General features: G+C 40.4%; 2 long non-coding RNA genes across 2 annotated transcripts; one reads left to right on the top strand and one right to left on the bottom strand.

The window, feature by feature from the left end:
• Window positions 1-2,523: 2,523 nt before the first annotated feature.
• Window positions 2,524-21,695, bottom strand: LOC111926516 (uncharacterized). Its single transcript, XR_002863028.2, has 7 exons — window positions 21,521-21,695; window positions 17,238-17,290; window positions 9,746-9,909; window positions 9,448-9,573; window positions 7,506-7,557; window positions 7,068-7,209; window positions 2,524-5,672 (listed from the first exon to the last, which is right to left on the bottom strand). It is a non-coding gene; the product is annotated as an uncharacterized LOC111926516 (long non-coding RNA).
• Window positions 8,335-16,933, top strand: LOC147655138 (uncharacterized). Its single transcript, XR_015283846.1, has 2 exons — window positions 8,335-8,548; window positions 14,055-16,933. It is a non-coding gene; the product is annotated as an uncharacterized LOC147655138 (long non-coding RNA).
• Window positions 21,696-22,179: the final 484 nt, after the last annotated feature.

Genomic DNA, 22,179 nt, shown 5'->3' with positions numbered 1-22,179 from the left:
GGAGGTGTGGGAGGAGGGAAGAGGGGACTGTGGCAAAGGGGAATGGGAGGGAGACCCTCCCCTCGTGCAAGGGCTCACATTGGTGGGACTGTTCCCATCACCCCACTCTTCTCTCCTCCCACCCAGTCATGGATGGAGGAGGGAAAGACAGGGGATGTGATGAAATCAACAGAATGATGAGAACAGGGTGTGGGGAGAATTGAGGGTGCTGGGGTGAGGTGTTTTACCCTCAGATCCCAACAGGTATTTGATAGAAATTTTAAAGCTGGAAATCAGGGGCAGGAGTGGGATGGATGTACGGCAAATCCAATGCAAACAGACAAATGAAACAGGCAAGGTGAAAATGAAATTACATCCATCCCCTGCTTTCCTACCACCTCTGTGTTGTCAAATTCAGTAAACAAGCATACAGGGTGACGCAGCTCCCAACAGAGGTGGCAAGAGCCTTTCCTTTCAATCTGATGGAAAACATAAGCTGTTTTTAGGTTAGAGAATGGATCTTCTAGTAATTTTCCCTAATGATATTTTAATGATATTTTTGAAGTCATGCACAGGATCTCCAACACCCATAAACTGTTAATTTTTTTAAATTTAGTTTAATTTTAAAATTTTCATTTAAAAATCAGATTCAGTGGGATGTTTGTTACCTGGAGCAGCATTTCCTGGCTCGTGCCTGGGGTATTGAGGGCACTTGGCCACAGCTTACATAAGTGTGACTGAGATCCAACCTGCCATCCAGCAGCCTGGTTCTATGGAAAATTAGGGGTAAGGAAACTCAGTTCACAATACTGACAGCAAGCAAATGTCAGTGCAAAGAGGGCTGATTCATCTATTAAAATAGGCACCTTTTTCTTTGCCTTATATTTTTCTAATTTTTGCAGTATTTTCCCTGCTAAAATTAACATCCTAAATAACACTAACCCACCTCCCTGTTACCAAAGGAGAACCTTTACCGTGCTATGGAGAACTATTTTGAAGGTACAAATCACTTGACCTAAAGACTCTCCCTGGAGTGTCAGTGCTGTGTGCTACATTTTCACTCTGCCAAACTCTTTATTTAGCACATGCTAAAGAACATTTAACATTTAAAGATCCCCTCTGTACATCCTCTAAATGTCTCCATTCTTTGCTTGTAGATTAATATGTCTTCTGTGAAAATGAGATAATTGATTACAGAGCTGTATTATTTACAAATGAAGTGTTGTTCATGTATTGACCTTTCATTTCTATAGCTCAATACTAGTCCTTGCACAGCGTTTTTAATTAGTGAAATGGTTACAGAATTATAAGAAAAGAGCCTCTGTAGATGCTTTTAATAAAAGGAAACTTTAAGATGACTTTCACACTTCGAACTGCAACATGTAATTATTTGATCAGGTTCTAAACCCCAAATCTCTGTAAAGAGAAAGGAACTTCCTCCTTCCAAAGGCACCACAAGTGTAATGCAGACTGAAGGGGATGATCAATAGACACAAGTGAGTGTTTGCCCTTCACCCTGCTCTGGTAGTTCTCCTCCACCAGGGGATTCATTTCAGCCCAATCTTCTTGATGAGCAGCCAGCAAAGCCCATCTGAGCATTTCGAGATGATAAAATCAGGGGACTTGGGCATATTTACAGAAGCAAAGCTCCCGAAATCAGTGGCTATGGAGCACCAAATCCCATTGTCAAAGGTGCTTGAAATGCCAAAGAGGAAAAACGTAGCAAATTCACCCTCCTGAAGCAGGACAAGGCCAGGCTGGATTAAATAATGGTGCACCCATACAAAGCCTGGGTGGATAGAGTAGGCAGCCCAATCCCTGGCTATGGTGTTGCACTCAAGAGCTGTGAGCTCAGGATGTCTCAAACCTAGCTGAAAGAGAGATAAAGGGTAAGGAAACAGGAAGAAATAATGAAATATGGCATAAATACAGTCCACAGGAGTTTGAGGTTTAGAAAGAAATATGTTCTGCCTGGGAAGGGGATGATACCCTGTGAGGGACTTCAACAGGCTTGGGAAAGCTTTGGGTTTCAAGAATAACCAAGAAAAACCTCTCCAGATGTGAGTTTGACTTAGTCCTCATATAAATGCTTTGGTCTGTTTATGTCTGGTTTGGTTTGGTCTCCTAAAGGAGGACTGTTTCTAGTGAGGGCAGGGATGGGGAAGAGGCATGCTGGAGGCAGGCAGCTCCATGGTGTGCAAGCCAAGCCACTCAAGGTGCTCAGAGATGCTCACAACACACAGGGAACATAAAGCATTGCAATGCTTAATTTCCACTAATAGAGTCAGACAAACCACAACAACAACAACAACAATTATCTAAATTTATCTGGACAATGTCCTTCCAATAAAATTCCAAACAGGCAAAACCCAGGTGGATTCCACCATCCTTCCGCAGGAGGGTGAAGGAGGATTTTCCTCATGGACTTCAATATATTCAGACTCATGAATAAAAATATATGAAATGTAAAGGAAATCATTTAATTTCTCAGTAACAACGATGTTAGTTACAGCTATAAAACAAATCTTGTAGCTGCAGAAGAGGGATTTCTAAAATCTTTTTATTAATTCAACAGAAGCATATTAAAAATGTCTGTCATTACAAGTCTGGAGAAAAGAATTAGGTTTGAATAAGGTCACTGAGGAAGGATAGATGAAAGTAAGGGAGGGAAGGCTTTAAGCACTTTTTCAGCATCCTGTGTATACAGACAAATAGCACAAATCAGTCTTCAGAGGGTCTGTTTTGGGGAATCTTCACCCCAATACACATGGTCACATGCATAACATCCTCTGAACTGATGAGATAAACCTCTCATCACCATCCTTCAGAGCTCTTTGGGAAATGTGAGCTTGCTGCTTTGACATTTTGCTTTGAATTGTTTGCAACCTGTATTTAATCTGAGGCATGGCGGGTACCATTTTTTTGTGAAGGGGCTGGTCATGTTATCCTCTAAGTATCATCATCTTCTGGCCTTCTGATGATCCCCTGCTCTTACTGAACAGTCACTCCTGTTCAGTGATATTACAAGAAGCAAAATTAAGCGTACATTCAAAGCAGCTGAAACAATTCTGCTGTTTATGGTCAGGTCTACCACACAAGGTAAATCATACATCTACGACATAAACCATGGTGTAATTTTGCAGAAGGTGGCAGCAGTCTTTGGGCAGCCCCAGTTTGTGGCTGTCCCCATGTCTGTGCAGAAAAGTCCCTAAACAGGGCCCATCCACCTCACATGATCAGATTTTTAGCCTTCGTCACATCTGAAAATAGCAGGGTGGGGGTGTGCTGCTTCTTGAGCACAATATATCCCATACATCCAGCTTTCTGGGCTAAGCAGGATGCAGGGACCTCTCAGATGTGGAGCCAATAGGGAGCACTCTGGCTACCTGGGATTTTATAAATCTTTCAGCTATCAGTCTTTCAGAGCTCCAAATGCAAAATCCAGCAGCCCGGGATATCATGTGGATTTATGACTTGGGATTTATGAACTGGTCTGGATAAAATAAGAACTGCCTGACTTTTTCTTCTTCTTTTTTTTAGTTTGAGAAAAAGAAATCGTAAAAAATTAAGACCTGATTCATTTTTCCCATTTCAAAGGTTGTTGTTTATACAAATGTGGATGTCTTGTATATATTCAATTATTTTGATTTTTCTCCTTATCTGTGTGCTTTCTGGAGCTGGAAGCAGAACAGAGAGCAAGCAATGCTGCTCTCACAAGGTTTCCTGCCTGACAGGAATATCCTGAAGAATCATGGTTTTGGGGCGCTCCCAGCCCTTCTCCTAAAGTTAGAAAAGTTGCTGATAAATGTTTAAGAAGGTTTCTGGAGGTTTCCAAGCAGTGGGATAGCTCCTCACCATACTGCTGCCCCAGCTCTCGCCCACTTTCATCACTTTTTTCCTTAAATAGTTTTGCAGCTCATTTTGTTTTTCATTTGATGCACATTGGGCTTTTATTTTAGATATATATGCATGCCCACATGTATGTACACAATCACATGCCTATTTACAGCTGCACAAACATACACAAATATATGTTTATGAGGGAGTATTGTGGATGGTTTGTGTAAAGGTTGGACTAGAGGATCTTGAAGGTCTTTTCCAACCTTAATGATTCTATAATTTCATGATTCTATTAATTCTTTTATTAAAAACGAATACAGGCTATCTGATTTTTGTTACTAGTGAACTGTACATACTTTGCATAAGAGCCTATCTCAAGGGAATTTCTATACTTACCTGTAACTTGTGACATTCTTTTCAGTATTTCTTATCTTACATTAAAAACAAAAATGGAGATGGTATCTACCTTGGGCAGGAAGAAAACATGTCAGATATATTTTTGTCCTCTCTTCTGATTGACCCTTTCATACCTCTGTTCACAGATTCTGAATAACTTTCTTCCTGCAGTCCTTGAATTCTGCTCGTTCTTCTATGGATCAAGGCACCCCTTAGGAAAAAGCAACCTAATAAATAGCTCAAGTCTTTCAACCTCCCACCTTCCCCATCCCCTTGGGCACAGAATTCACACGCTAGCACTGCCAGGCCATGCCAACACCTCCAGCCCAGGTGGCTGAAACCTTTGCACTCACTCCTCACCTCCCCACACCTGGAGCTGGCACCACATCCTGCTGTGTTTAACCTCCACACCAGACCTGCACACACCCGCAAGGATCTCCTCAGACTCCCGACAACCTCTTCAGAAGGGAAGGGGGAGTGCAGGAAGAAAAGGCCAGGGAGGGCACATGAGGAAGGGTGCTCTCACCCCTTCTCCTGGTGGTGCCCCAGCCACAGAGGCAATGCCACACCAGCAGCAGCAGACTGGGGATGGTGCTCCTGGTGCAGTTTCATTTTGCTCTGCCCATGAAGAAGAAGCTTTTACATCACCTTTTGTGCCTGAACAACCTAATGGGGGGTGTCTATCACACCAATGAATTCAAGACATCCAACCAAACCCTCCCAGCCCCTACCCTGAGAGCCATAGCATGGAAATGCAACAGGCTTAGTCTAAGAAATGTCAGCAACTTACTCTCTGTTGGTCTGAAGGAAAATGCACTGGTTTGTTTCTAATTACCGCAAATTCAGGGTGGAGTTTTTTTTTTCCAGCATGACTTGCAGCCCAGGAATAATTTGATTTGGAGAATTTTTTTTTTTTTTAATAACATCAAGGAGCCCAAATCATGTCTCAAAGCTAGATATAAATTGCTGCTTTAAAAAGGAAATCCAACATTATATTGCTTTTTAATTATTTCATGTGAATTTTCCAACTGCCATCTCTTTTTAAGCTCAGAAGTTACATGGTAAGTAACCAGGTTTGGGATGGGGAGGTCAGGAGATTCCTCCTGGCCTTAGCACCTCCCTAACCTCAGCTTTGGTTAAGAAAGTATGCTGAAAATTTTATATGAATTAATGAAATTTAATGAGCAGTGAGGATGGTGGTGTTTGGAAATATGTCTTTCCAGTTTTCACCCCACAGAACATCTGTAACCCTGGTATCTCAGGTATCCATTGCAGTTCCCATTCAGGCACTGAAGACATTTTGGGGGCAGAGTGGGGAGAACTTGAAAAATAATTTTTCTTCTCTGCAGGCCTTTTTGTGTCCACTTTTCACATCAGTGGGAGCTGGAGAAGAGCAGGTGGCTCTCGTTGCGGCGCCAGGGATGTGGTACCCACACCAGGGCAGCTGTGTGCAGGAGCTGGGGAGGGCAGTGGAGCAGCAGTCATCTCCTGGGCACATCCCAAGTCTCTCACACCTCTCCCTGCAGCACCCAACACTAACAAAACCCACCACTCGCTGATTGTGCACCAAAAGCATCTTCACCTGGTCCTGGTACGTGGCTCCTGCTCTCCCCCAGTCCCGGTACCATCTCTGGCATGGTCCATTAAGAATTATCTCTCCATCAGAGAGGGAGGGAGGGGGCTGGGGGCAGGCTCTGGTGCAAGGCACTAAGTGCCTGGACCCTGCTAAGTTCAAAGGCAGCCTCCCTCCCACCCCGAGGAGGGATGTAGCCGGCCGGAGGATGGCTGGAGGCCACACAGACGGGAAGGTATGTAACAATCCATTTATCACTTTGCAAATATTAGTGCTGCTTGCATTTGCTGCAGCAATATTTCTTCTTGGAAATTGGTGAAGTGAGTAATAACAATGTTATTTATTCTAAGACCTTGGAACTGAGAAGCAATAACAGGGGGACTGTTCCCTTGAAAGCTTCAGAGGTGCAGGAAATAAAGTGGGGGGGCAGGGCAGGAAATAGACCAACAAAGATCTGGAGGAGAGAAAGCCATTGAAATCTCATGTTTAATTTCTTTGCCCCAAAGGTAATAAAATGCTTTTTGTCATGATTTATATATAAACAAGGCAGGGTGGGAAGAAGGGTGAATATTTTGGATTCATCTCTGGCTGGAACATCCTGCAAGGTAGCAGAGCATGCAGCTTGGGTTCGGGCAGAGAACCTCCTTCACCACGGATTCTCCTGGTTCTCTTCTTGCACTTATGGTTTTTTTTTATTCCTTCCCCCTCCCCCCCACCCCGCCTTCCCCTTACATCCCTTATCTGAATATATAAGGCTGCCCTTTGCTCAGATTTATGGGTTGGGGCAGCACTGTGTGTATTTACAGTCTCCTGACCTGCAGACCTACAGCTGAACAAGAGCAGGAGGAAACCAGGGCCTGTTCCATAAACAGAGACAGATACGTGGGGGAGGCAGCAGGAATTGTGAGCAGCACTTAACATTTTTAACTATTTGGCCAAACCAAGGAATTAGTGATTAGATTAGAGGCAAAGAAAAATGAGAAGCGGGGTTAAAGATTTAGGGAAGGTGGGGGAAAAGGACAGCAACAACCAACAGAGGCCCCAAGTTTGGCATGGGGAGAAAATGAAAGTTATTGGGATGTTATAAAATGTTTTCTAGGGCAAAAGGGAAGAAATGAAAGCAAATCTCCAAAGCAATTTAATCAAGTTGCGCTTTTCTTGGGTAGAGCCAAACAGCGCTTTTCAAGTCTGATTACCTTTTGAGGAGGTAGATTACTTAGCCTGTGTTTATTCAGGAACTAATTGCCTCAGATTAAGTAAAAAAAAAAAGAAAGCTTACTCAATGATAATAATTTTTTCTTAGGTCCGTATCTATCAGTTGATTTGTCGGTAGAAATTCAGCGCAGATGAGAAAATATTTGAAAGGGGCCAGAGCATTTACTCAACTTCTCAGAGGCAAAGGCAGCAAAAGTGGCAACAACCTGGAAAATAAATATATGAAATGCAACGTATGTAAGGGTCACAATATAGCATAAGTATATCAACATGATGAACAGCTTTGATGAAAATGGTAAACAAAACCACCCTCTCTTCCTGTGGCTTGTTTTACATTGCAATAAACCACTGACTCTATAACCTATCAGAACATGCTGAGATTTTATGCATCATTTCCAACTACTATTTGAACATTTGGTTTAGAGTAGTCATGAACCATAATTAATGGGATTTTTTTGTGTGTGTGTCCTGATAAAAAGCAAGCTTTATTGTATTTTATTACCTGTTGGTCCAAAGCTCCATACAGATGATGTAAATTCATTGTAGGTTTTAGGCTGGGGAAATAGAGGAGATGGGGGGGTTTGCACACGACTATGATGAATTAACATTTACAATTTCTAATCAAACCCAGAAGTTTAGCTTGAGATACCCCATCCAAATTTGCTTTTTTTTCCTGTGAGTGAGTTGGTATCAATGGGACACAGAGATTTTGGCCCAGCTCAGCCTACCAGGAGGAAAGGGGGGAAAAAAAAAAACCCCAACAACCCAGGCACCACAAACACCATGGAGATGAATGGCTCTATTTTATGAGCCATAAAAGTTTTATTCATCTTGACACCGAAACAGGTTTAGGCAGTGAGTTGACACGCCTTAAATAAATAAGTGGAATTAATTCCCCAGCTCTTGAAACAATAGCAGAGTGCCCGTAACGCTGAGAGCTGCCCCCTTGCTTCCCGTTGCTGCTCGATATTGATATTATTTGTGGGTTGTTTTTTTTTTTTTTTTCCTCTGGGGCCTGGTTGCTCCACTTCAGATTCTTCCCCTGTTTTATTAGAGGTTGAAAAAGGTTCAAGACCTGGTTGTACCACTGCTCCCACCGACAGCTAAAGAACCAGTTTGGCGTCTGGTTTGTCTGTTGTTTTACTGCTGACCTTCAAATCAACTTTCCCCCCTGACCCCAGGAGGCATCTATCATGACAAGAGGCTGTTTAACACAAATGGTGCCCATTTATAGGGGAAGAGAGTCAGAAGATTTCTTTGGTTGTTGGTTTTTTTTGTTTTCTTTTTTCTTTTTTTTTCTTTTTTTTTTTAATGAAGAATTTGGTTTTTTCACCCCTCTTTTCTCAGTCACCACAGGTGAAATCCCTCCTAGCAGCTGGCTTATGAAATAATGTGAGGGGAGGCCTTAATGAGCTGAAAGCACCCTCAGCTGGAGATAAATATATGCAAATGAGATGCACAAACAAAGGAGCCCGGACAGAGAAATATCTGCAATTCCAGCAAAATGCTGCCTGCAGCTAGAAGATGAACAGCTTTGATAAAATGGTAACAAAAAGCACCTTTTTCTCCTCCAGCTTGTTTTACATTGCAATAGAGCATTGTTATTGTAACCCATTGGAGCATGCAGAGGTTTTCTGCCGCTTCAAAAAAAAAAAGAAAACCTGTTTAAACATTTGTTTTTAAGGCATTCATGGGCTATGAGCAATGTGATAGTTTGGAGTTTTTTTGTGGCTTGGGGTGGGTTTTTTGGGGGTGTCGGTTTGGTCATGGTGGGTATTTTGGGGTGTGTCTTTTTTTTTAAGCTATCTTTTAATATATATATATATATATTAGTATATATATTACCTGTTGGTCTCTCTCTGACTCGGGTTGCTGGTGATTTTGGTTGTGATATTTTGCAAGGGGGAAGGCAGGGTGGGGGTGGCTGTTGCCTCTCAAAAAAAATAAAAAAATAAAAAAAATCCAAGTTTTGCTTTCAAATTTGGAGGGAAAAATCCAAGTTGACAAGTAGTACGAAGCAGCTCGGGGCCGGGGGGGAAGAAGAGGGGAAAAAATCCAGACTTGAACATTCACCAAGCAGCACCCAAACAGGCAGCTTTAATGAAAGCAATCAAGCCTCAGAGCTAATTCAAAGACAGACATCTAACATGCTGATTTTAATAAGCTTTTAAAAGGCAATCTCTAACTTTTAAAAGTCTCTCTTTTTAATTTAATTGGGTTTTCTTGTTGTTTTTTTTTTTTTTTTTTGGTTTATATATTGCCAAAACAAACACAGTCACTAAAATATGTTTTCAATATGTATAAGTAGCATATCTAGAAAATGTTTTAAATTAGCCCCGTATTTTGAGCGGGGTGGAGGGAGAGAGGGTGGAGGAAGGAAAGAAAGAGGCTTACTTGGGATGAGTCAAAGACATTTTGCAGGGGTCATCATGTCAAAATAATACCTTTATCTCCTCGTCCTTGCCTTTATGAATCCTCCTGTGTGAATGTATGGATGCCTCTTTACCTACAGGCTTCTTCAGAAAACAGCCCCGACCGATCTTCTCTCGGAGATAGGTAAACCTGCCTTTCTAAAAGGCAGAGAAAATACAGTGCTGTTTAACTTTTAACCTTATGATATCATTAATTAGATCATTATGGATTTATAAATGGAGGGTAAACACTATAAAGTTTAGAGGGCCCCTTACTCCAGGCACTAACCACAATTTTTATATCTGGCAAGAAGAAGAAAAATAGACTTACCTTTAAGGAAAAAAAATCCCCCTTTCTTTGGCACTTACAGATGTTAGAGCAGACAAGTGTCGGATTTCCCGATGTCAAGAAGATTTCCTAATTTTTCACAGCCTTCTCCTGTTGCATTTTTGGCCCGATGTGGCAATCATCAATTTAATTTGTAGGGCTGCGCACTGAAAATCAAGATATATGTGTACGTGTGCTTTAATGAACCCTAAAACTTGACAAGCAGCTCTCTGCCTGCAGTTGCCCCAAGCTCAGGATTTCAAGAGTTAATAAAAACTTGGTTCTATTAGGAAGGCTTTCTTTTTTGCAGCCCAGGTTTGTAGCAGCATAATTATGTTCAACTGCTGCTGTTTGAAAAGGGCAAACAGCATCTTAGGCACAGAACAATGAAATTACAGCTGAGATTTAGGTTAGCAAAAGCCGTCTTCTGCAGGCTTTTATGATTCATTATTTCCCATTAAATACAGTATTAGAAGTGTACACCAGATAGCTCATGGTTGCTGCGCTCAGAGCACATTATCTATATTACACAGGTCTGGGGAGCAGAATTAGAAAACTTTGGGGGAATGAGCAATATGTGTTTGCTGATAGAAGTACCATATGGCTCATCTTCCTCAATTGCTTTCATTGCGACTCTGATGCTGGAGAAATTAAAGTTTTATTTGATGTGGCACAGCTTAATGAACTGTCTTCTGTTAGGAAAATTGAATATGTTTCCTGTTATTTGAGCACAGAGCCCTCATGGTTTTGGCTGATGAGGGATGCATTATGTATTGTTTATTTAGCATTTTGAAAACAAAAGCAGATATTGGAGGTAAAATTGATTACTGCAGGATGTGTTATATAATCACATTTTTCCCTCTTTAAATTACGGCCTCGCCTATTGTTTTTATGGCAGCATTTTTTGAGGAGTGGGGGGAGGGCATCCCCTAATAAAAAAAGGAGAGGTTGTTGAGGCAAAGTATATAATCTCTGCTTTGTTCAAAAGCAGCATCAGAGCTTTCTAAGTTTAGGGAAGGACATGGCAAAAAAGAAGGTGCACTTGCACATGTATTAACCTGCAGCCCCAGCAGCTGCCATGCCGCTGGTCTGGGGATGCTCGAGGACTCTGAGTGCACTGGGCTGTGTCATTAGGAGAAGACTCACTTCTCCATCCTGGGTGGAGGACACAAAGAGGGGAACATCCAGAATTTAGGAACCAAATACCCTGCATTTCACATTTCTTAGTGTGCTGGGCAAAGTTAATTGCAAAATGCTAATACCTGCAGGGGCATGGGTGAATATAGTTGGGGAGCATATAGAAAATTATTGGGAGGCACTGCAGCATCAGTCATTTATCTGGGGCAAGAAATAAAATTTTCATGGGAAGATGGCTCAGATGAAAGGCAATGTGTGGTTTTGGCTTTGTTTTGTAGTGTGCACACCCCAAGGATTATGTACCCTGCCCAATGATAGACAGGGCTGTGGGTGCTAACTCTTCTTCTCTCCAAGGGAGAAACAGCTACATTCCAGCTCTGAAATTTACAGGCAAAAAAAATATTAATATCTCTGAATGATGTTATTAATTCCACTTCTACTTGTTGGAAATCCTGCCCCATGACACCCTCTGACTTTTGCTGTTATTGATCTCCCAGAAAAAGGGAGGTGGGGATCAGGGAGCGGTGAGTGGAAGGTAAAAACTGCCTGTGATCGCTCAGTGCTTCTCTCCTGCCCTCATGCTGCTCTGACAAAAAGACAATTTGTCCTGTGTGCCCCACGATGTTTGAGGACTCTGGAAGCCATGCCTGTTAAACAAGCCCCACTCAGAATCTAAATACCATCCATTAAAAGAGAAAGTCCCAACGTGTTTATAGCAGCGGGCCAAGGCGCTCAGCCCTCGCCCCGGAAAAACTCCCATTGACGTCAGCGGGGCTTGTGCTTATGCAAAGAGTGCGGGATGCTGCCCTGCACCTTTAGAAAGAGAAGGCAAAATAAAAAAAATAAAATAAAAGAAATGAGTGGTACTGGAAGGAGGATGTTGCTCTTGAAAATGTCTTGGAGCAAAGTGTTTAAAGCAAAGCCTGTATAAACAGTGACTTATAAATATTTTCCGTTCTGTATCACTCTTTAAACAGTTCCCTTGCCGTAATTTCAGGTGAGTACAAAAATAAATAAATTATAGCACAAGGGGAAGAAGAAGAAATGAGAAAAGAAAAATAAATTTCATTGCAACCATGGCAGAAACCACAAAAGCTTAATTCCTTTCATCCAGATCTATTTCCCAGAGAAGAAACCGGTGGGTTTTTATGAAAGGCTGCTCCATGACAGGAGCCTCCTTTGAGGAAGACCATTATGCATTGTTATCAGCATGGCGTAATTTGACTGTTGACAAAGTATCTGTGGCAGTGAGAATGAAAGCAGTTAGAAGTGTGTCGGGTTGTAATCAAGAAGATGCTTAGCTGTGCAACGCTGCATCTTGAGCAGATTTGAATCAACATTGCCTTGAGGGGACACACACACACACACACACAGAGACACAGACACACCAAAAAAAAGTCCATTAATTTTTAGTGGGAAAATTAGAGTGGCACTTGATGAAGTGAAATTTGACATGCGTTAATTGCTCCGCAGCTCTCCTAATTAGAGATTTTCAAATTCTTTTACTGCTGTCAGCCTGATGCCACATTGTCTTGCTGGACAAATAGTAAAATTGCAAATTGGGTTGATCAAGAAGTTGGACTTGGAGATATTGGTCTTTAGCTTGTTTGATGCTGATCATCATTTTCGTAAAAGAGTTAGGGTGTTGTGGCCTATGAAGGGCATTTGGGGAGAGAAAAAGTGCAATAAAATCCTTCTTCTTGATAAATAGAGAATCAATGATTTAACAGAGCTTGTTTAAAAAAGATTAAAGCATGCAAGAAGTGGACAATAAAGCAATGGAGTTGTAAATAAACCTTTAATCTTTGTTAAATCTATGTCTTGCGTGAGACTTCGAGTATGATTCTGTTTTTAATAAAACCATTAAATTCAGTTTATTTTTTCATGCACGTCGTTCTCAGTGTGGCAGATGGAGGCAAGGGGTGGGGTTCAGGCTCCTGCATGCCTTTTGCCCTAACCTGAAAAGCAGCATAGCAAGACCATGTTTTATATCAAAAACTACTTATAAGGTTGTATGAACACATATTTGTGCTGGTTCTGAAGGCATGATTTTGTATCTTTTGTTTTTGTTTTCTTCCTTCCCCCCCCATTCTGGATCATGCCTCCCCTCCCTTAGCCTTTGAACCCCTCTTAATTCATTAACATATTGAATTTTTTCAATTTTCCATTTTCTTGCAATAACAATATTAATGCCAGGGCCAAGGCCTGATTGGAGCTAAATTACTTGTTACCTGCTGGCATTTATTTATATGGCATTGAATTATAAAGCTTTGCTATTGTCATGCCTTGGGCGAATTGTTTATGACACCAGTAATAGGAGTAATTGTTATTGTTGAAATTACCTGTCAGCTACCCATAGCAGTGGCCCTTGTCCCACTGACAAATAGTGACAGGGGAGAGGGATCCTCCGCACGTCCTCCTGATGACTTCTCCTCTGATAATAAGGAGTGCAGGGCCTCTGATAATTTGCCTGTCACTGTTGAGTGCAGCTCAGAGAGAGTTGGCCAAATTGTTGTCATTCACTTTGACAAAGACAGCAAAACGCTGTGGAGCAGGAGGAGGATTATCAAAATAAATGAAAGCCCTCACACGTCCTTTGTTTTGGGTTTTTTTGGGGGGTTGGGTTCTCTCCCCTCCCCATGGCCGCTCGCCTGCCTTTATGCCAGAGCTGTAAAAATGGGGATACCTTCCTTAGCAGTGTAACTTAAAGAGTCGGCACAGGGTAGTGGGGAATGACACCAGGGCTGCTGCAATTTGTGTGCTGTTTGCCTGAAACATTTTGGTTTCTAAATATAAATTAAATTCTTTATGGATTTTTTGGGGGGGGTTGTTCTGGTTTTTTTTGGTTGTTTTTTTTTTTAGCCTAAGGCTGTCTGTGTTTTGGCAATTACCAACTGTCATTGCAAGAGGAAGGGTGGTGTTTCTGTCGCATGGATTTGATTTTATTTGATTATTTATTCTGTTATTTTTCACAGTCAGCAGCATTTCTTTCAGCTCTCCTCTTGCTCTCATGCCTGGCTCTGTGAAACACGCCCGGTGCTGCAATCAGTGTTGCCCCATGCCCAGGGCTGCTGGAACCAGCTCTGCTCCTGCTCCAGCATCTGCAGCTTTTTGCCCCCCTAAGCTATTGCAGTATCAGCCCAATTGTCTTCACCAAAAATATTATTTCCTTTAGGAAAGGAGGTTCTGCCACTGATAAACCCAGCAGAGGTCTGTTTGCTGCTGCGAAGGAGCTTCATGAAGAGGCGGTGTTATTTGTCAGAGCCTATCTATTTATAAAAAAAAAAAATAAATAAAATAAAATAAATTACAAAAACTCCCCCTTCACGTCCTGTGACTGGTGCACACCGGAGGACGCCCACGCTCGGTGGAGGACTTGCTGCCAATCACACCCCGACACGGCTGGGAAAGGGAGATATTTTACACCAGCACAGCAGCCGGGCTGCAGCGGGGAGGATCAAAGCGCAGGTTTGGGATTGAGCGCGTCACACCCTGCCTGATCCACAGTCGTCCACCCCGCATCCTTCACATCTCATCCTGTAATAGCAATAATTTCCCTTTTATTGGTCTTTACACTCAGGTAATGACTACCTGGGGCACAAAGCACCTCAGGGGCTGCTTTAGGCCCTTCTCCCCCAGTAGCCAGTCTCTAATTGATCAGTAAAGCCTCCCACCGAGCCACCGGTGCATGGCGATATTTGCTGTTAACAGTGAGGTTTGGTCCACATAAATACCTGTGGGCACCACCTCACCCCTCCATTTGCTCCCTGAAGGAGGAGGTCTGGATTGCTGCTACCAAGAATTTTCATCGGCGGCAGATAAATCTGCCGAATTCAACTCTTTTCATTTGTAACTATTGGGCTCAAACGCATAATTTAGCCAAATTATCAGCTGCCTCCATCTTCCCAGGGAACGAGTGCAAACAACGTTTTAGGAACAGACATCTAAATTTAGTAGGGTTTTGAATAATTGATAGGCTGGTGTGACAGAAGATAAAAACTTATGTTTTTAATCATCCCAAAGCATTTCTCCTTCCTCCCACCCCCCAAAATGAAGTCGCTTTGTTTGCAGTTAAATATAGGGAAGATGTCCACTTAACAAGTATAAAATTGTGATAGCATTAAGAGGTTATCCGTGGTAATAAAAAGCGGGGAACATGCCTGAGAATGTGATCTGTAAGGCAGATAATTTTTAAAGATGGAACTTGTCCTTGCTTTGTCTGGGGAGAGGCATGTTAGTGATCCCAGTAGGGGAAGGTAAAAAATATAACGTGCATTTCCTACTGAAGATATTTAAAATGTGTAATGTATTTCAGCGTGTTACTGTAAGCTGCTGTTTGATGTTTTTCCTATAAAGCTTAAATTAAGAATCCCAGATTTGGTTGTGAATCTCCTGCTCCTCGCTGCTTCAAAAAACAAAATACATTTTAAATGTCTGCATTACCAATACCCTGATAATCTTTAACATACAAGCACAACCATCTTCCCTCTATTTTCTCTCTCCATTCCTAAACACAGTCCCAGCATCAAAAAGCCCACCTTTACATTTCAGGCTCATTTGAAATGTTAACTTTTAGCAAATAAGCGATGGCTCATGGAGCTGCATCGCCGCTGTGACTGGCAGCAAATTCCTTTTTCTCCCTCCCCTCAGCGTAAGGGGTTTGAAATACCCATCAGTGTCAAAAGAAACTGCGCAGATCACTGCTGCTCTAAATAAGGCAGAGCAATGTTGAGAAAAAAACCTGCCACCCCCCCAAACAAACCCCCCCCCAAAAAAAAGAACACTCAATGGATTAAAATGACATTTCTGTCCCATGTCAGTCCGAATGACGAAGTGTCGTGTTTTGCATCATTTCAGAAAGATATTCTTCAAACAAATTCAGCGTATAAACAGGCGACGGGCTTTTGTTTGAAACATTTCAGATCAAAAGTTAAGGGAAGAACAATTAATATTGCCTATTAAAATCTCTGTTATTGTTAGAGATACATTTTGTGGTTACTGACTATAAATAAAAGCAAAGGAACAGAGCCACGGTTTCTCACCACTGCAGATAGAAAAAGACAATTTCTAGCTTTTTCTGTTTTGGTTTTTTTTTTCCCCTCAAAGTTGCTCTTAAATGTGTTTGCTGAATAAACAGGATTAACTGTATTTAAAACAAGAGATAAAGAACAGCTTTTTATTACACTGAACAGTCTGCAGGGTTTCCAGGCTCTCTGAATGCACTTCATGCCTGGAACAAAATGTTCATATTTTACCTTTTTTAATGACACCGTATAGAACAAGCAAAATATTTTTGTATTAATACAAATGTGGAATCAATGGGAAGTGGTAAAAAATAAGCATTTTTATAATTTCTGCTTCTGGCCAAATGCCGGAATGGTGTTTTGTTGGTTTCTTTTTTTTTTTACTTTCTTTCTTTTAGCTTTTGTCTTTGTTTTTGTTTGCAGTTTTGCAGCAGGATGAGAAACCAGGGAGGAAAGTATTCCTGCTGCTGAAGGGGCTTTCCCTTTTCCTTTGGCTGCAAAAACTCACCGGGTGCTGTTAAAACAAAACTAATGGCGAGAGCGAAATCTGGAGAGCCAGCCTGCTATCAGCTGCATTTCAATGGAGGCTTTCTCAAAAAATAGGTACAAAGGAAAGAATTTAGACAAATTTGCCTCTTAACCTTTAAAGATTTCCTGCTTATTCCAGTATGTCCTTTATTACATTAATTTTTTATTTAAATTACACCATTAACTGGATATGAATTTATCAAGAATACATATATTGATTTATAAAACAGTATCATTAATTATTATAATAGCTAGATGTAGCTGATATTACAAAGCCATTTAAAGGTTTTTAATATAACTTGGACATACATAGATAGATAGACATTATGGACAAGACTACAATTTAAACTGGCTACCAGCAGTTAATGAAATCCTTGATTTATCTTCTCATTTAGAGATTGATTATGTTGTTGCTTTGTAAAACTATTTATTTTATGCCATTTTTCAAAGGATGTCTCAATAAAAGTAAAAGATAAATAAAACATCCAGCTAAGTTTCAAAACATATTTGGTTTTATATTTTCTTTTTTAATGCTGCAGCTGTTAATGTATGACTAGTTTGGAGAGTTGTCACCTTTAGAGTGAATTGGCTTTCTTGATAGTAGCTATGTTTGCACATGCACAATTTTCTATAACTGGTTTAAAAAAAATAAAAAGAAGAGGAGAAGAAGAAAAAAAAAAAAAATAAGAGGTTGTCTTCCCAACAACATTGTGCTTATTTCCTAAACCAAAACCCAGCAAAATGCCTTTCTGGCATAGATTTCTTAGGCATATTTTTTGTTTAAGCTGTGGAAAAATGGGACTTACCCTAGTGCTGCAAAGCAGTCAGTCATGGAGAACATTTTGATTTAAAATGCAATCTGAAGAGAAGAAAAAAGAGGTGGGGGGGGGAAAAAGGAGAGAGAAGGAATGATATAAACAAACAGTACACCACTTTCAAGTTCCTCCTAAAATGTTCCTAGCTTAACTAATACATTGGAAGTTTAAATCTTTACACATTGTTCTTGAGGGGCTATGTCTCTTGACTCTTTATTTATATCACTTATTCTTGTCTGGCAACATATGTTACCGATTTATTATAGTATTTTTTTACTGTTAGCCAGACAAATGTAAGGGCTAGCTGAGGAAGGGTAGTTGCATCTGATGAGTTTAACAATTGCAGGGCATCCTTTAGGGGTAGCCAATGGGGTCTTTTGAAGCTATAATACTCACCATTAACCATTTTCATGCTGACATATTTTTATTGTCGAAGTTGGGGCTTTCCCTCACGTCAGCCTCTTTTGTATTCAATGGCTGCACAGGCAAGTCAAGCAGTGTGGCTGAGTGGTTCCTCAAGCCAAAGCTTTTGTAGATGTCTCAAACCACACTCTTATATCTTGGCATCTAAATCTGCAGAGCATGCCCCCCACAACTGAACAAAGAGTAAGACACGCAGAAAATAACGCGTTTTAAAAAAATCTAATTCTATAATCCATGACAAATGCAAGCAAATCCTAAGCATAGATGGTCAGATTTCTCAGTGCCATTACTGACACCAAAAGGTAACAGAGAGGAAGACTTTTCCCATTAAAGCCATCTCCTCCAAATTCTTATTTTGAATGGATGCACCAGCAGCAGAGGGAAAAGTTGAAAGGACAGGTGGTGAGCTGGATGTCACATTTTGCACATGGTGTTTTTAGGTCACCCATTCTGGAGCAAGATCTTGAACTCCCCCCACCTTTTCCTTCCTACTCTGTTCTGTCTCCTTGTTCAGTGGCAACATCTTCCTCCTGCTCCTCTGCAAACTGTACCCCTGAGTCTTGTTTCACAGATAGAGCCCCATCTTGAGCTTCTGGGAGCCAGTAAGTTTGTACATGACATTGGGTCATAATTCCTAATATCTCCCACAATTTCCAGCCTTTTGGTGCCAGATCAGGCCATTACACCTGCCAGCAAACCCTACCATATAGGAGACAGCCAGTGTGGGATGCTCAAGAGCCATCCTCCCCAAGGATCACAGAGCAGATGGTAGGGCACACTCTGAAATTTCTGATGCTTAGAATTTAGTCAGATTTTTAGGATTTTTTAGCTCCAAAAAAAGTTGGGTTTGACTTCCCTTGCATCTTCAGGGAATGCAAGAAGAGGCTGTGTAAGCTAACATGAGACCACAGGACCTGAGTAGTGATGATCTACGGATTAAAAAGGTACAGTGACCAGGATTTTGGGTGGGAAACGAGGTGTTTCAGGTAGAATAAATACAGAAATTGCAATTAAATTCGTTGGGCTCCCTTGAAGGGAGAGATTGAAAGTGGAGCAGGGCATGTCTCCTGATAGGAAAGGGGTCCTTGATGCCACACAAATAGTTTTAGCTGGGAAAAGAGCAAGTGCTCCCATGTTTGTGGTTTTTTTTGTTTTGACATATTGACAGTTCAGTTGTGGTGGGCTAATTTGTTTGATTTTTAAATTTTTATAAATTATCAAATTTCCCTCTACTTATTGTAGTGGGTTTTGAGAACTTTCTAACTTAACCCTGATTTCAGCAGTATGCACTAAATTCACATGGAAAGAAAGACTTTCTTTTGATTTTTCTTTCAAGAAGCTAGCCTGACTTTTACTTTGGGTTGGTTTTTTAGTTGGTTTTTTTTTTTTTTCAAATTTAAATTTAATTATACTTTTGATGCCCTCCTAAAACAATTTGCAACCCCCAAATGAAAATTTGGAGATAAGTCTCGTCCTCTTTTTAATGCCAAGGGCAGAGAGAAAAAGGCTGCAGATGAAATGCACCAGTACTCCTAGATTTAAGGGTTTGAAATCTTGACTTTCCCCAGTTCTCCAGAAAGGTTTTACTTAAGCAGATGCTATCAATGTCCTGGGCAAATATTTGGTGGCAATACCAAAGCTCGGAGCATATCGGTTAATACTTATTTAATTTTGTATTTTAAGGACATTGACAGAAACTTCATAATTAAGCTAATATCCTCCCTTAAATTTGTTTATTCCATTCAAACCCATATTTTCTTGGCTGGGGAGGGAGGAGCAGGAAGCATGACTCGGTCTCTCAATCACTCTCTTTCTGTTTTGTCCATCACCTTGGTTTCTTTCCCCTGTTTTTGACCTGCACTTTTTCTGGATCAGACACTGGCAGGTTGAGAGGTAATAAGAACCAGATGGACATAGTACAGAAATTGCCCAAATGGGTACGAGAATGTGGGGAGCTGTCAGGCATGGAGAGAAGCTGGAATTTTTCAGCAATAAAATGGGATTTATCGCCACTCTACCACAGTCATTGCCGACAACCGTTTACCTTGACAGAAACCCCATTCCAATAGGCCATACCGATGCAGATTTTTTTACTTTTTTTTTTTTCTTCTTTTTTTTTTTTCCCTAAGAGTGATGATTGGTATTTGTTCTAAGGCTCAAATGGCCTGCACTAAAGGTGAAGCATTAGGCCAAAGTCCTGTATTCCCTACTGAGGCAAATGAACCTGCTAAAATAAGTTCCTTCCACAATAGCTGTGTAATTGAAACCAGAAAGTGAGAGAATTTGATAAATTGCTTGACCCTGAAGGAATGTTAAGGTCATAAATTTTCATTGCATTTTTTTTCCTTTTTTTTTTTTAGGGAAAAAAAAAATCTCTTTTATATATATATAGGTAGATAGATATATATTATGTTTAGTATTTGTCTCTGAATTCCAGCTAACTCCCTGATCATTAGCTGTTACTTTGCCATCCTCTCCTCATAGGAAACGATGAGAGGGTTTAGAGCATTCCTGCCTACAACTTCTTAGGAGGGCTGAAGGACACAAAATACTCACAAATGGCAGCACTGTTAAGGAGTCAGCCACATAAAGAATAAACAACCCAAAATTGGGAGGTTAGCAAGTGCAATGCCTTTAGAAAGACAAAATAAACAACATAAAAAACACAAACATACTGTACTTGAGGAGAGCTGGAGTAAAAAAAAGTCTGTAAATCATTTACAGGCTATCAAACATTTATTGCTACTTTTAGCTTTTTTTTTTTTAACTTAGAAGTGGTATTACCTTTTACTTGAAAAAGAATGATCAGTGTTTTCTTGAATAACATGTACAGTATCGAATTATATGTCTATAATAAGAAGTCCCTTCAAGCTCAAAAAGACAGAAGCAAATCCCAGATCCCATGGTATCTTATTGTGGTAATACACATCTTGAGAATAAGTAAAAGGAAAAAAAATTTAAAAAATAGAATATTAAGGCAAACAAAGAGAAAAGGATGAGAATAATTAGGAGAATAACCAGCAAGGTAAGACATCCAGCCATGCTCCCTGTTCTGTGCTTGCACCCATCAGTAAATACAGCCATACTAGAATAGCTTCTAAGAAGAAGCAGAGAGGAAACCCAGAAAAATTTTGGTTTTGTGTATGGTTGCTTGGGTTTTTTTTCTCTGCAGTAGCAAAATTTACTTCTGTGACTGGGGTGGCTTCTGCTTCACAATTGCTTGAAATTTCCCATCATAGAGTGACTGTTTTTTAAAATCTGGCTGCTTTCCTCCCCCTGCTTTGAATATAACATTTCAGAGGCAAATTTGTCTCTCTTCAATAAGGCACTGCACTTTACATAGCCATACACACTTAACCCTACATGAAGCAAGTTAAATAATCATTAGCACAGTAACCCATTGCTATCAAAAACTTATTGGACCTCTAAATTTTAAATTAATGGCCTGTCTCCCTTGTTCTGTATGTCTACATGTATCTGGTTTTCAGACACTTCAGTGGAAAGTCATAGACATTTTATCAGCACATATTAGACAATTTTCATTATTGATATTTCAATTTAAAAGTAAAATAATAAAAAAAAAAGTGCAGGGAAAAATAGTTTTGCTGAGTTGATTCATCCCTAGACCTCTGATTCTTCAGTAACCCTTCAGAGTGTAAATTAGCTGCCAATATTTGACAAACTGGTAAAGAAATGCACTCTGTTCCTCTCTGGCCAGGTTGTTCTAGCTCAAATAAATTTCCTTAAGAAAGTATGAAAAAGAGAAGCTAAAGGGAAAAAAAAAAGAAAAAAAATTGAAACAATGTCCCCATAAAATCAAAGCAAAAAAACCCTCAATAATTTATACTCACTTTTTCTTTTTGGAGACGTTAAATAAAACTATGGTGGAATGGAGTTTTCTTGCATTGTGAGGGATGTTTTTTTCCCCCCATAAACTTTCTGGCCCAAATCCATTCTTTCCTTTTTATTTCTTTGAGTCCCAAAGTAACTGCTAGTCATTTTGAGACAGTTACTTATCCAGAGAATGAAGGAGTATCGTCTGCGTTTCAATTAGAGAAGGAAAAAAAAGATAAAGACTTGGAACGCAATCGAAAAATGCAAAGAGACATATTAGGATGAGAATTTTCATCTGTTGCTGTATAAATATTTTAATAAAAGTTCTGAAATAATGTGTCTGCCTCCTGCTCTATAAAAGAGAGGAGATTATGAAGTGCAAATGATGCAGCTTAGATGTATAGATCCGACTGGGATTTTTCACCATTTAAGAGCCTCTTCGTGCTTCTCCTCCAGAAGTTTGTTTAAAAGCCGTTTCAGACCCCAAGAAGTATAAATTTCACGAGTATAAATAAAAGATGACCAGGAAGTGGCTTCAATCACTAATATTTTTTTGCAAACTAATGTTCAGCTGATGCAACTCGATTTTGTTTTGCATCACATTAATGTCACAGCGGCAATGACTGGCTTTTATTCACCAACCCTTTGAGTCAGCACTTCAAGACATCTTTCAAAT

This window comes from Cyanistes caeruleus, chromosome 2 (genome assembly GCF_971803275.1).
Source record: "Cyanistes caeruleus chromosome 2, bCyaCae1.hap1.1, whole genome shotgun sequence".
NCBI classification, from domain to species: Eukaryota; Metazoa; Chordata; class Aves; order Passeriformes; family Paridae; genus Cyanistes; species Cyanistes caeruleus.
Note: the sequence above shows the minus strand (reverse complement) of the source record. Positions and strands in the feature narration are given on the sequence as shown.